A 15,696-nucleotide genomic window follows, 5' to 3' on the forward strand; every position below is an offset into this window, starting at 1 on the left:
AATATTTTCCTTTTAATAGATTCTTTTAATACAATCATATTTTCATGTGACTGATGCATTTTGTCTTAATGCTATCACAATTTTGCATCATTAGATTGGTTATACTTCTTTCTTGACAATATGTGTATTTGGTATTTTAAATTTAGTTTTATAAATATTCCTTGTTGGTTTTTACGAAGTTTTGTACTTGTATTGTCATAGTTGCCTAGGTATGTATATCTTTGTAAGTCCATAGTGCCTTATCTTTTAATTTGGGGGTTTTCATTTCATCCTTGTTTTCTTTAACTCTCCTCAATTAATAGGAGAAGAAGTAGTGAAGCAGGTCATGTGCTGAGATGCTAATTAAAGGGTCTGTAGTTCAAATCATCAGCCTCTCTGCGGGAAAACTATGAAGCCATGTCCTCCAATAAAGATTTGTAGCTTCGGAAACTCGATGCAGGATTGCTGTGAATGAGAACTGAGTCAGGAGCAGGGGCCTTGGGCTTTTGTTTTGAGCTGCTTTCCAGAGCTCTGGGGAGCAGTGTATTAAATGTTGGACTGTAACTGATAGGTTGTTGGTTCGAACCCACCAACCACTCCTCAGGAGAAAGAAGAGGCTGTCTGCTTTTACAAAGATTTACAGACTTGGAAGAGGCCAGTCTTCCTCTTCCCTATCGTGTTGCTTTCTCTGTAGTGTTGTTATAGCAAAAATACCATGCACAGATGGTTACAACAAACAGAAACTTCACCTAAAACTTCCACAGTGTAGGATGCTGGAAGCCCACATTCAGGGTGCCAGGTCCAGGGGAGGGCTTTGGCTTTCTGTGGGTCCCAGAGGAAAGTTCTTTTCTCTTTTCAGCATCAATAGGCCCAAAATTCCCTGGAGAACTTCATGTATCTTGGCACCAATCTTCCTGGATCTGGGAGGTTTACCAGGTGATGACTCTGGTTCAAAGGATGAAATCCACTCCCAGCTCTTTTCTGGTGATAGTTCAGTCCTTTGTTTAATGTCTTTTATGTCTCGAAAGCAATTAATTCAAGCTACAACCTAATATTGTGGGTTGCACCCTGCCTCATGACTTATCTGCCACTAATCTTGACTTACCAACACCACAAAAGCTACGCTTCTCAGTGCAGGATAATTACCTCTGGTCACAAAATGGGTAATTACATAATGCTAAGAATCATGGCTGAGCCAAGTTGACACATAATTCAATCCAGTTGTTGTGGGTAGAAATGGACTCAGCCTTAATAGGTTTGATCTTTGTTTTGGTAGCTGCTTCCTTGAACATGATCTACATTCTAAAAGATAAAGTTGCTTGCACTTGGTTTTTTTGTTGTTGACTTTTTTATTATTTTTATGTTCTTATCATGTATGGAGTAATTCAAGTTTGGGAAAAGATGAGAAGTTTATTCCCATATGATTTAAAACCTCGGGCTACTCGAGCTGGTTCTGATTCAAAGGCAATGGTGAGCGAATCAGTCCTTCTCATTTAAAATTAAAGAAACTGGTGGTGGCAACGTACCAAAGGTCGCTGAACTGCGTCAGTATACTGAAGATTTTTTACATGACATTTTTAGCTCCCTTTAGTGGGAAGATAAAATGGAGTATTCATTAAAAGAAAAATTTAATAAGGATTTCACCATAGTATAAATATTCACATCAATATACTAAATACTGAACACAAATCCAAGATGGATATTTTAAATACATTTCTCTTGGCTCAGCACCAAAACCATAATTTTTTTTCATGTGCAATCTGTTTGTGTTTAAATATAGGTAAGGTAAAGCTATTTCTGATAGAGATCAGAAGCTTCACAGAAATCATTAACAATATATCCAAACAACCTTCAAATACATTTTGACATCAAGGTCAGGCAATTCCCTAGAAGGGCATCTTAATGAGTACCCTGAATTTTGTAGTATGACTTTTGATGTCAGTTTTGTATTACGTATTTGAATATTTTACATCTCACAAGAGGAGGTGCTGGTCCTTAGAAGCTTATGGAAATTACTAGAACTGTTAAGTCAGAGGTGAGGAATGTGTGCAGCCTTCCACAGTTTCAAAGAGGTAGTGGGTGGGTACTTGTCCCCCTGGCAATATAAAATGCAGTTTCATCTAAGTTGTTTTTCAGGCCCATTTGATGTCACGTTTTATCAGAAGGAGAGCAGGGTATCTTTGCTGTTTCTGTTCCCAGCAGCAAGACGTAAGGGGGTCAAGAGGCCTTTGGTTTGGACGTTGATATCTGTATCATACATTCCCTGGAATGAACTCTGTTCCCCAATACTAGGTTATACAATGGCTTAATGGTGAAGCTGTGTAATGATTCCACCATGATCTTATAAACCAGTTTCAAGAAGACGGCTAGTGTGAAGCACCCTTAATGCCATCACAGTCCTGATCCAATGTAAAAAGCGCTTCCTTTGGGTGTGGCATGTAACACCTTTTAACTCACAAAAGAGAAATTGAAAGATAAGTGAGAAGGGAAGGCTTGAGGGCCATCTAGACAGAAGAGCCAGGAGCACAGTACACCCCCTGGACCCAGTTTTCTGGATCAGGAAACTCCTAGAAACAGAAGACATAGGGAGAATGGTCTTCCTGTAGAGCTGTAGACCCTTAGTTCATACATTTAGCCTCCTAAATGGTAAGAGAATAAATTTCCATTTGTTAAAACAACACTAGACGATGAAGACAGCTGAACTAGGAAAGAAGCCCCTCCAGCGTAAACTCTCCTTAGAAGCACTGTGTGCACGTCTGCTCCTTGCACAATGGGCAAACAGACAGCATCGAGGTGTCGGCTCTGTGCTGCCTGCTCTGTGCTGCTCCAGGAATGGGGAGGTACATTCAACTCCTCCCACCCCCACTTTCGATCCTTCATTCCGTTCCACAAGGTCTGCACGATTCACATGCATGGACTTTTCAGAAAATAGTCTCCACACTGTAGCTGGCCAATTTTGTTCCACAACCCAAAGATCTTTCTCGAGTATTTCATTTCTTTATTTTGCAATAAACATTTTTCCTCTTCCCCACCCCTCCAACCCCAGCTCTTTTTCTTCACCTGACCAGCCTGCTCAGAGACTTTGGATACAGATAAGAAGAAAGTATCTATGTGTTTCCAACAGTGTATGGGAGTTAGTGTGCTAGACAAAGCCCAGGGAATCCTCTGAGCCTGGCTTTCCACCATCATTTACTCTCTCTCTTACCATTTTCACTGCTTTTTTAAAACAGAAAGTATTTCAAATGCCGAGGTATAAATAAGTCTTCTAGAAATAGGTTTTGTCTGCTTTCTTTTATTCATCTGAATCTTACAGAAGGGAAAGCGTTGCTAATATCTGTTCTCATTTTTCAGTCTTCCTACCCTTTAGCTCTGCATTTCCATGGCTATCTACGGTAGACACTGCCTACTCAATATCAATTCGTTCACTGACGTTTTCTACTCATTCATGGTTGCAAAAAGCTCTGGTGATTCAGTGATTAAAAATTTGTTTGCTAAAAAGGTCAGAAAATCAAACCCACTGGTTGCTCCAAGGGAGAAGACAAAGGAGTCTATTTCCATAAAGATTTGCAAACTTGGAAACGCTGTGGGTATTTCTACTCTATGCTCTAGGGTTGCTAGGAGTGTGGGTCAATTCTACCGAGCGGATTCTCATGTCTACCTGATTCTGGGAACGTTCCACGGGCGCAGGTGCAGAATCTCCCAGCATCTTGTATATTGAAACTGTCTTGGTTTTGGGGTGTGTTGTCTTTTTTTTCCCCCTACAGCATTGGCATTTGAAGGGTTGTTTCAATGGATATTAGACACTGATTGACATTTTCTTTCAATGGATTTTTTGAAATTACTAGTTGACTATTGCCTTCTTTTGCATATTGATTTTGAAAACTCTGATGTTAATGTGTGTTTCACTCTGTAGAATTTGATCTCTTCATCAAGAAGCCTTGAGTATTTTACCCGTATCATAGATACAGAGTAGTTTTACTTGAAGGCACTCTGAAACTCATCATTCTGCTCTATTTCTCCCAAGTTCCTGTTGGATCTCTTCAGTGTGTATATTTATGTATGTTTTTGTTGTTTGTCTTTTTTCGTGCTTGCAGAAAGTTATCTTGAATTAATTTAAAATTGTATTTCTACGCTATTGTTTTGTTTTGCCCTTCAGGGACTTAGGTTAAATACTATTTTTTCCTTACCCAACTTCCACTTTTATTACTTTATCTTCTTTTCTTTTTTCCCCCTTTAAATTCTATTCTCATGGTCTCTGACTTGCCTTTCTTCCAAATTACTTTACCAAAATCAAATTTAATTCTATTCTTCATTGGACAACTTGTAGTTGATTATTTATATCTGAGTAAACTTTGCCTTTCCTTCCATTACATTCCTGTGTTCAGTTAGCTGCCCTGTTCTCTGTTATTATTTACTTCTGAGTTTCTGAATTTCTGACTGAAGGCAAGTTTACAGGTTTTCAGACAATTAAGGTAAGCATATTTTTAATATATTTAACTCATATTTCCCTCCATTTTATTATTATTTTCCCAGGGAGTATTTTCTTTAATTCCTATATGCTGGGTTTCATTTTCTGGGGTTTGGGGGAAGGGGTTGGTTGGGTTTGTTGTTTGTGTTGTGTTTTTTTCCTCAATAATTTGTATAGATTTATTACTATTTTTCTTGTTCCATTTTTTCTTGTGTTTAGGAGTTTTCTAAATTTCCATCTTTAATGATGCCCTCCTCTGTCAGTGAGGTGCTTTGGGTCCAGGGTTCTTTTGGATTGTTTTTGGTTTTGGTTTGGTTTTGTTGTTGTTGTTGTTGCCAGATAGTTATGCCCGTCTCCTCCTATTTCAGGTTCTCTCTTGCATTATGAGAAAGTAAAGATTCCTCCTTTTGTTCCCTTTCTACTTCTACCCTGTGCTGCCACACCCCCACCCCCGCCCCAGTTTTTCAGAGAATGTTCCATCTTATTTTGCTAAACCTGTGGTTACAGACTGAATTTTGTCCCCCTGAAATATGTGTTAGAATAATAATCCCTATACCTGAGAACAGGGAGCTCAGGTGGCCTAGTGGCAAGAAGCTGTGCAGCAATCCTGAAGGCACGCAGTATGAGGCCACCAGAGGCTCTGAAGGAGAAGGCTGGGCAATCTCCTTCCATGTAATTAAGTGCCTCTGAAAACCCACCAGTAGGTTAGCTACGGGTCAGTTCTGACTCTACAGTATACAACAACAACAACAAAATACCTGTAAACATAATGGAATTTTTTAGTAGAGTTTTCTTTGTTTTGTGGAAAGGGCCATAGCAATGTAAAGTGTGTCCCAAACCTCCTCACATCTGTTTTATATGGACTCACATAGACTCAGAAACAAGCAAACACAGGAGAAGACAGACACCAAAGAACCATGGAACACCAGAGCTCCAGAAACTGACACGGTCTTTCCCTTAGAGCCAAAAGGAAGGATCCTTCCTATAGCCAGTGCTACTCAAGTGAAACCTCTCATCTTCTAAAGTATGAGAAAGTATACTTCTATTCTTTAAAAGTCCCTTAGTTCTGATGCTATTGTCACAGCACCGCCAGGGAACTAAGACACTGCCCAGACACTGCCTTTTGAAGCCTGTCACTTCACATCAGGGACCTGTAGTAGCTTAGTGGTAAGGAGTTGCTCTGCCAACCCAAAGGTACATGACTCAAATCCACTGGCTTCTCAGGGTCTTTCTTATAATCAGTGCCCTTGAAATCAGATTTTAGGCCTTCTAAACCATAAAAAACTTAATTTCTGTTCTTTAAAGCCATCCACTTCTGGTATTTTTGTTACAACCACACAAAGAAACTAGGACACCACCCAGACACTGTGCATTTTGAAGACCGTCACGTCGCATAACTTGGCCCATTTGCACAGTCCGTGATCACAGAGTAGAAGAAGACTTGCCGAAGATCATGGTACTTCTAACTCACGCCTGCTCCTCGTTCAGGCCGGCTCTCCTTAGATACTCTTGAAGGTTTACTGACTGAGGATGAACTTGATCTTTCTGGTGGTGGTTTTAGAGAACTTTAGGTCCCCTCTCTAGTTCCTCTCTTCTCTCTTTTTTTTGGCAGTTCCTCACATTTTATCTTTGCTTATGACAAGTATTACTGCAGTGTTGGGGTAGGATGGGAGTAGGTGAATATAACAAAGATCATGAGCCACAATCGTTCTTTTGTTGTTTTTGTTAACCTAGGTATTTCAAGAGTACTTTGGAGACTAAGGTGCGCCTGATACAGGCCATGGTCTTTGCAATCGCTTGTTATGCATCAGAGAGTTGGACAATGACTAGGGAGGACAGTAGGAGAGTTGATGCTTTTGAGCTGTGGTGCTGGAGAAGAGTACTGAATGTACCCTGGACTGCCAGGAAAACAAACAGATTCATCTTGGAGAGGATTAAACCAAGCTGCTCCTTGGAGGCAAGGATTCTGGGGCTTCGTCTGACATACTTTGGACATGTTGCAAGGAGGGACAGGTCCTTAGAGAGGGACATCATGCTTGGGAGGGTGGAGGGACAGCGCAGGAGGGGAAGACCCTCTATGAGATGGATTGATTCAGTGACTCAGGTAATCAGGATGGGTGTGTCAGAGGCAGTGCGGTTGGCACAGGATAGAACAGGGTTTAGGGCTGTTGTACATAGGGTCGCTATGAGTCGCAAACGACTCGATGGCACATAACAACAACAACAGGTATTTCAAAGGTTTTACATTCTTTCTCAAGTTGAGGATATGATTTTTGTTACTGTTTTTACCAGTCTTTACTCTGTAAGTTTTTAGAAAAAAATACTAGCTAAGTAACAAGACCTTCAGTTACCTTAAGTACAACTATTATCTTTGAACATAATTTTTTGAAGGTGTGTTTTCATTGATTAGACAAAATTAAACTTCAAAATCAAATTACTTGTGTTAGGGAAGACAAATTAAAATTTTACATAAAAATGTTTCTTTCTCAAATACATATTAATAATGCTTAGTCTTACTCTCATTTCAGTTTACCCTAAAGAGAAAATATTTTTTTTCTGAATAAGCAACGCTATTAGATTAAAATTTTAATAATCGTAAATGAATACAAACTGTAAATGGTGAATATTAAAAGTTTCTTTTCTATTGTTCTCATTAAAAAGCAATTGGCATAATGGAAAATAAATATCTTTGTTCATTTAATATTGAAATTAACACCCATTATGATGGTTATTTCATAGATAAGTACATAATGCCTCTGAACATACTCAGATTGATAAATTGGCTAAAAGACATTCTGTGTACTTTGATGTCAAGTTCCTGTGACCCCTCCTTCAAAAAAAACAAAAATGTTTTCCTATTTAGCCTGATAGAGAAGGTCCCTGAGACTTGCACTGCCAATGCAAAGGTATGTGGTTCAGATCCACTAGCTGCTCTGTGGGAGAAAGATGGACAATCTCTTCCTGATGCTTAAAAACTGCTCGAGGGGCAGCTATGAGTGGGTTCTGACTCAACAGCACATAACACCGTCACCACTAACCCTAAGATTGATGGCTTGAATCGACCCAGTGATGTTGCAGACTAGTCCTTGAAAGCCCTATGGAGTGCAGTTCAACTCAGCCCCACGTGGGGTCGCCATAAGTCAGAATCAACACAATGGCAACAAGTTTGGTTGGGTCTATCCACTCAAGAAACTGACAGGGTTATAGATGCATTTGAACGGTGTAGTTAATTGTCAAAAACAATTGTAATGGTGTGGTGCCGGGAACCAGCAAGTGAGGATAGCACACTTTATCCTACAGGGCAAAAGGCCAAGAGATGGCTCATAACTAGGCAAAGTGAGTAAGGACACAGTGAAAGCCTGCAGGAGCTGTGGTCTTCGAGGGAGGGGGACAACCATGGTTTGGTAAGAAGGCGGTCAGATTTGCAAGGCTAATTCTCACCACCATCATATTTTCTGGTGAGTCTTACCATCATCCAACTAGTCCATTAAGATAAAGACTCCAAGTGCCCAATATCGTCTGGTATTTGTAAAAAGTATTTTTTTTATTATCTTTTCATCACTTTTGGCAACACAATCAGTGTCTCATTGTTCCAAAAATATTCGCCCATCTCTTTTTACCATTTCGTTTTGTCTGTTTAGTGTTTGGCATTTAGATGGTAATCACTACAGGCGTTCATTGCCAAGTCTTTTCTCCTGTGTGGGTTCAAACCACCACCTTTGGCAAGTGGTCAAACACCAGAGCTCCAAAAAAGGAATTCAACCCACTGCTGAGGAGTGGATTCGAACACACAGCGACTCCCCATTGTGTTCCGAGATTCTAAATCTTCACGGGAGGAGATTGCCTATCTTTCTCTGTTACTACCATGTCACGCCACGCACTCCAACACCGCAGCTCCTTAAAAACAAATCAGGCCTTCCTAAATGCAGCCCGTACATTTCCTTGTTTTTCAATGATCTTTACTCTTTCATGACATCTTCTGACCTGGAGACTTTTTTAATTTAGTGTGGCTAAATCTACTAAAGGCTATTGTATTACTTCTACAGGTATTCTTTTTTAAAATAAGAAGTCATTTCCTTGCCTACTTAGAATTTAAGAATATTTGTTAAGAGTCCTTTTTCCATGGTGCAGTAATGAAGGAATGAAAACCCAAAATCCCTGTAAATGTCCATTAAAACTAATAAAATTTAATAAAATAAAAATTTAAAAAAAGAGTCCTTTTTCCTTCTTTTATGATTTAAGTATGAATGTGAACAGAGATTTTAAAAACTACCTGAATTTTGTGTGCATGTGAGTGACTTGATACAAAGTCTAAGGTGTGTTTTTGAATTCAGCGGCTGCAGCAGTGGGCTAAAAGGCAGCGGATGTGTGAGGCTGGCACAGGTCCGCACAAGGTTTCCTGTTGTGCCAAGGGTCAAAATGAGTTGAAAGTGACTCAATTCAAGGGCATCTAGCAACAATCACAACAATTATCCTGCTCATTTTTTAACTCAGTCAGGTTATGAATCTCTTTCTTATAACTTGTCATTAAAAACTGTCTTAGTAGTCACTTCTCGGCCTTTTGGCTAAGATCAAGTGTAAAAACTGTCTTAGTTATTCTGTGTAACCTCCATAAAGCCTCGGTATTAAAAATTCAAAGTCCATACAATCACTCATGAAAACAAAGAGGCGCTCCCTTGTGACACACACAAAAAATCGTGTTACTATTATTATTACTGTGCTGTTATGTCCTCTTGTTCTATTGAGCCTTTAAGCATTATGTAGTGATCTTCCTTGTCCTTTGTGATGGTTTTTGCATTGAAATATATTTTATCAGAGAGTACTATGGCTACTCCTGCTTTTTTCTGGTTGCCATTACTGTGTTGTTAACGTAAAGATGTTGTAGTATATCTAGGGGTATATGTTTCATGGTTCCTTGTGCATGGAAAGGTACTCTCAAAGCCTTCCAACTCACTCTCCATTGTGTTCCTGAGGCTGTCAAAATCCCACAAGAGGACACCACCCATCTTCTCCCTCAAAGTCACTGGTAGATTGGATCACCAGACAGGCATGGTCTTGGGTTAGCAGCACAACCCCCTGTGAACCAGGGAACCAGCATTCCCATGGAGAAAGCTATAAAAGTGCATCTGCAGCATAAAGGTACACTCTGCACTACAGCCATACGAGAAGATGGGTAGTTTCCTCCCAAAAACATTTACAGCCTCAGAAACCCGATGGGGCACCGCTCTGAGTTAGAATCAACTCCGATGCAATGCACTGGGATTGGGGTGGGTTTGTTTTTTTTTTTTAGTTTATATGCATCACAATACAGTCTCCTTAAGGATTGCTTAAGTCATTCCATTAATCTGCTTACACAGTATCACCCAACTTTAATTACTGCAGATTGATCTTTTTCCGTGGTAATAAGGCAAACCACTTTAAGGCTTGTTTCTGCTCACTGATGCTCATGTTTTACACGGAAGCCTTCATGCAGCGCTTCAATCAGCTTCCCATTCAGAGGAAGTAAATCAAATAGAGCTCACCGTGTTGCAAAATCAGGCCTTTAGAGTCAGGCAACAGAACCGCCTGAAGATCGCTGAATGAAAGCTCAAAAATTTACCCTGCCCAGTGTAAGCAACATAATCTCTCCTCACATCAAATCTGCGTAAATCAGCTAAGAAAATTCTATCCCCTGTAAATTCCGGTGAACTTTCATTCACAAAAGCCAAGCACAGCGTGGCTGTATACTTGTCAGAAACTCTGTGTGAATACCTGGTTGATTGCTGCAACCTCTAGTCAGTGTAGTAGAGTTTTTAATTGAGAGATGAAAGCACCAAATCGTTTTCACTAGGTACCATCGAGTTGAGTGTGGCTCACAGTGACCCTGTGAACAACAGATCTGAGCCCTGTCCTGTCCTGTGCCAACCTCACAATCTCTGTCACACTTGAACCCACTGCTGCAGACATTCTGTCAGTTCATCTGTTCAGGTTCTTCATCTCTCACTGACCTTCCACCTTTCCAAGCATGATGTTCTTTTCCAAGGAAGAGCCTCACCTAGCAACAAGCCGGATGTACGTGAGACAAAGTTTCACCCTCCTTGCCTCTAAGGAATACTATGGCTGCGCTTTTCTCCAAAACATCTGTTTGTTCTTTTGGTCATCCATGGGATACTCAGAGCTTCCCCAACACAACTCAAAGGCATTAGTTGTTCTTCTCTCAGATAGATAGCAAGTGAAGGAAAAGACCATGCCTTGAATTAGGCACACCTTAGTCTTCAAGCTGACATCGTTGCTCCTTGGAAATCTGGAGACGTACCTAACTGCAGACTTTCTCAGTGCAATATGTCTTGTGATCTCCTGATTGTTGCTACCAAGGGTGTTGACTGTGGATCCAAGTAAGATTAAGTCATTGACAATTTCATCTTTTCTCCATCAATTACGATGTTGCTTATCTGTCCAGTGGTGAGGATTTTTGTCTTCTTGACAAATCAAATGAAGAAAGGTAATTATTTGCACCAAGCAGTCCTATGCATTAAGTGTTGGGTGGATAACTGAAACGTTTTCAAGTTCCAACCTCCTAGCTGCTCTTTAGGGGAGTGGGGGAAAAGATACCTTCTATCTCCTTCTACAAAGATTACAGCTTTGGAAATCTCATGGAGCAATTCTAGTCTCTCCTACAGTGTTATTAAGAGTCACAATTGACTCCAGGGCAGCAGGCTTGGTAATGACTAAAGACCCCACGGACTGTCAAAAGAACAAGCAAGTCTGTCTTGGAGGAAGTGCCCCCAGGTGCTCCTTAGAAGCACAGAATGGTGAGACTTCCTCTCATACACCTTGAGGCATATTGTCAGGAGGGCCCAGTCCTTGGAAAAGGTCATCATGCTGGGAAAGGTGGGGGGAGGTCAGAGAAAGAGACGAAGAGAAGAAGACCCTCGACAAGATGAATGAACACAGTGACTGTCACAATGGGCTCCAGCTTATCAGAGACGGTGAGGACGGCGCAGGATAGAGCAAAGCTCAGGTCATAGGGCCTGATATTGTTGCTGGAGGGAGCTCACAGGGTCACTGTGACTTTCAGTTGACTCTCTGGTACCTGACAACAACAACTCAGTGTAAGCTCTGACTTAGAGGGAAGTAAAAGCTGTTTTCACACTTTAAAAAAAATATGCTGAATTAAGAGAGGTGAAGGGAAGGTAATGTGTAAGAGGAGATGGAATAATAATGACAAGAGCCTACCGTCTGGAACCTGGGCCTGCCTCCAGCGATGGACGTGTCTGCGTGTGGCCCCTGGAGGACCCGGGCTCAAGCAGTGCACGGTGAATCACCTATGTTATTCTGGGTCATCTGCTAATTTGCTGCAAGCAACAGAATTGATGGCAATATTTTTGTTTCTTCACCCACTAAATTACCTTCACACCCTGAGTGGTCTCATTGGTATTCTGTTCCTCAAAGCATCAGTGGTGGGTTTTCATTAGGAAATGAACACGGCAAGTGGGGTTCTCTACCAGAGCTCATTGCAGAGAAGAGGGCGCTCCCATTGTCTACAGCCCATCCTCGAAGGATATGCCCTGCCCAGCACCATCTAACACTCACCAAAGCCTTCTTTAATCTGATTACCAATCCCTGTGTTAAATTGTTAGCTTCACTCTCAGCTTTTGGAAACCTTTCACAGAATCTGTTGTCACTTTGGGAGGGGGGGCCCTTTATTTGCTCTTATCAAGCTAGGAAAGGAAAAGGGGCTGAGAAAAAGAGGGGGGCACTCAACAAGGTGGACTGACACAGAGACTGTAGCAATCAATGGGCTCAGGCATTCAGAGGTCATGAGAACGGCACAGGATAGGGCGAGGTTCCCATCCGTCATTCATAAAGTCACTAGGAGACGTAGCTGACTGCCTCTAACAACAACAACAATAATCTTAACAGACACAACTGGATATAAAGAGAAAACCAGTTGATGTTAGGAGCAGGAGCGTGGTGGGAAGGTAAAAGGAAGTAGTAGCTGGGGTGGCTAGCCAAGGGCAGCTTGCAGCCCAGCCCAGCCAGGCCCTCCCTGGCCGCCGCAGGGACAGCAGTTCACATGCTGAATGAGTGAGTGAGGAGAAATCTCTTTGTAACCAATTGGGAAATTAGAGTTGCCAAATTGGCAATTACTTCCTTCGCATATGTATCTTTCATTGCTGTGTTTCTGCCGCTGAGTGGGTCACTCCTGACCTCAGGGTTCTTTGCAATTCTTGATTTCATTAGTGTGAGAATATGCCCTCGGAGCACAGACTGAAATGACTACCAGAAGAGAGAACGGCTGGGTGAACCCAGGAAGGATATCCAGCAGCCCCGAGGGGCCTTCCTGTCAACTGTCTGCGGAGACTGTTAACACTTTGCAGGGAGTCCTCTGCCTGAAGACTGCTTGCTGTACCGGTGATGTGACACGCACGTTCTGGAGGGGAAATACTCTGGAGTCTTCTAACAGAGCCCCTTTTCACAACCTACACTGGTCCTCCTGGTCTAAAGCAGGGCAAGCTGTGCCATTTGTAACAAGCTCAGGGTGCTGTCCATCTCGCTCACATCATTTGCTCCTGAAGAATGTGATTGATGAATTGATTCATTTACTGAAATGTTTATGAGCATCCGTTACAGGGCAGTCTTGGAGACAGGTGGCAGAAACGAGGGAGCCGTTGCCTGGTCTTCTCTGAGCTAAATGCCCTGAAGGAAAGACAGATGTGTTGAATAAGAAATGACGGTAATAGTTGATGAGGATTGTGATAGAATTGGAAGGGACTCAAATGCCTCAGCTGCATTCAAAAGCTGAACAGTGAAAAAGGACAGCAGAAGAATGAATGCATTTGAATCAAGGTGCTGGTGAAGAGTAATGAGCAAATCATGCTTTACCAGAAGACTAAAGAAAGTTGTTTTAGAAGAAACAAAACTAGAGTGTTCTTTGAAAGTGAAGGAACATTTTAAAAAAATATGAAAGATGATAGTGTAGCATCAGCACCTGAAGAAGATGTACCAGCAACCTGTGTTATGGAAATAGCCTAACCTTGCTTCCTGGAAGTGAGGAGGACGTGTGCTTGCTGCAGAAGATCAGGGACTACAACCTTCAATATGGATTGCATCTCAGCTGCAAGATAACGAAATCCTCACCACTAGGCCAACTGGCAACATCACAACAGGGGGAGAAAAGATTGAAGCTGTCAACGATTTCTCTTGTTGCTGGGGTGAGAGGGTTTGATTTGCATCGCTCTGGTGGGGGAAGATCTTGAGCATTTTTTTCATGTATCCGGCGGTCACCTGAGTCTCTTCTGCCTGTTCTGTACTCTGGTGGCCTAGTGGTAAGGAGCTGCCCTGCCAACCCAGCTTGAATCCATGCTCCACAGGAGAAAGATGAAAAGTCACCTCCCCTGCTGGTCACTGCCTCTGAAAACCCACGGGAGGGTCAGCTACGGGTCGGTCCAAACAACAGCAAAAGCCACAGTTTTTAAGTTGGGCTATTCGTCTTTTTCTTGTCTGCTAGCTGTTGTTGTTTGTACCCACCCATCGCTGACGCTTCCATGGGATTTCAGAAGCAGTGAATCACATGGGAAGAGACTGCCCATCTTCTTCCTGGGGAACAGCTGGTAGATTCGAGCTCAGGGCCTTTGCGTTGGCAGTGAAACCTTTCGCCACTTGACCCCAAGAGTTCCCTTGAGGCGCTAAAGTGGTCTATAAATTTTAGTTACGAGTTCCTCGTCAGCAGGGTCACTGTCAGATACGTGTTTTCCAATCTATAGGCTTTCTTTTTACTTGAAGAGTATTTTTGCATGCACACCAGCCTTTGTGTTTTAGACCCCACCCTCTAATTTATCCTCTCCGGGCGTGCATCTTGGCTCTGTTTGAAAGCCTATTCACGGACCGCACGTCTTTGGCTTGCTCACTTTGGCTCCAGCATCAGGAAAGAGCAACAGCTTGAAAGAGACATCACGATTGTTGCAGTGGGGAGTCAGTGAAAATGAAGGAAACCCTACAGGGAATGGACTGATAGTCTAGACACACCAAGGGGATAAAGCATCTGTGAAGACGATACAGGCCCCGGCCACGTTCTGTTATCTATACGGTATATATAGGGGTGTGTGTGTGTGTGTGTGTGTGTGTGTGTGTGTCTATATCTATCTATATCTACATCTCTATATATGCTATATATCTATATGGTAGCCCTAGTTGGAGCCAACTGGACAGCCAATAAACAACACCTTAACACAAGCAAGGTCTCTCAATCAAGGGAAGAGGGACCAAATAACAGGTCTAATAAATACTAACTGGCATCATGAGATAAATTTAAAAAAAAAAAGCATTATGGTGATGCCTGATGATTTCAACTTAGTTTGGTGGAAAACTGACAATGGAGGATGAGAAACGAAGATCAAGATAATATGAGAGAAAGCCAAAGCCAAAGCGGGTAGAGCATTTTAAGGAATTAAAGACAAGACAGTTATCACAGGATAGGTGGCCGAGGGAGCCATCCATGCAGGACAGGAAAACGAAGTCTGAAAGGGCTCTGAAGCCACGTTCAAGGATCTGAACTGGATCTTCACAGAGTTCAGAGGTTTACAGAGCTCACAGAATTGTTTCCACTAAATTAAGAGTAGATGTCCTCTTTGAATTGTGGAAAGCATCAGCTTTACACATTTCTGAGCACTAAGTGACAGTATCAGATGGAAACGGCCTGACACTCAAAGGCATCAATAACTGATTACTTTGAAACAGAATGACCAAACAAATAAGAGAAAAATGATAACTTGTTCCATTTGTAATGATTTTTTAACATGCCCACCTGTACACCGGTATTCACAGGTCCTCTCAGCAAATAATGTTTTCTCTTTAAAGATAATTCTTTAACCTCTGGCAAAAATTTCATTTCCAAAAGATTCAAAGGGGCCAAAATAGATGAATACTTATCTTCAATGCATGGAAATATAATTATGAGCACACGGAATGAGAGGCCTATAAATAAAAAGAACTCATCAGGTTGCTTTTACAACCTGAGAAATGGCGAGCAATTAAACCAAGAAATGATATTCTGTAAAATTAGAAATGTGATTCTATACATCAGATTAAGCACTGATTTCCAAGGACCTGATTGATAGCATAGTTTTGAAGCAGCCGGGTTCAGTAAATTGTAGTCAGTGCCTGACGTGCTTCCTTATCTCAGTGTTTTTCTTCCAGTAGCGAATTCACAATTTAAATGTTTAACTAATCCTGTGGGGTGGGGGGGAGAGAGAGGCAGGGCTTCATAT

Source organism: Elephantulus edwardii, unplaced genomic scaffold (assembly GCF_000299155.1).
Source record: "Elephantulus edwardii isolate Elephantulus edwardi_28Jun2011 unplaced genomic scaffold, EleEdw1.0 scaffold00072, whole genome shotgun sequence".
NCBI lineage: Eukaryota > Metazoa > Chordata > Mammalia > Macroscelidea > Macroscelididae > Elephantulus > Elephantulus edwardii.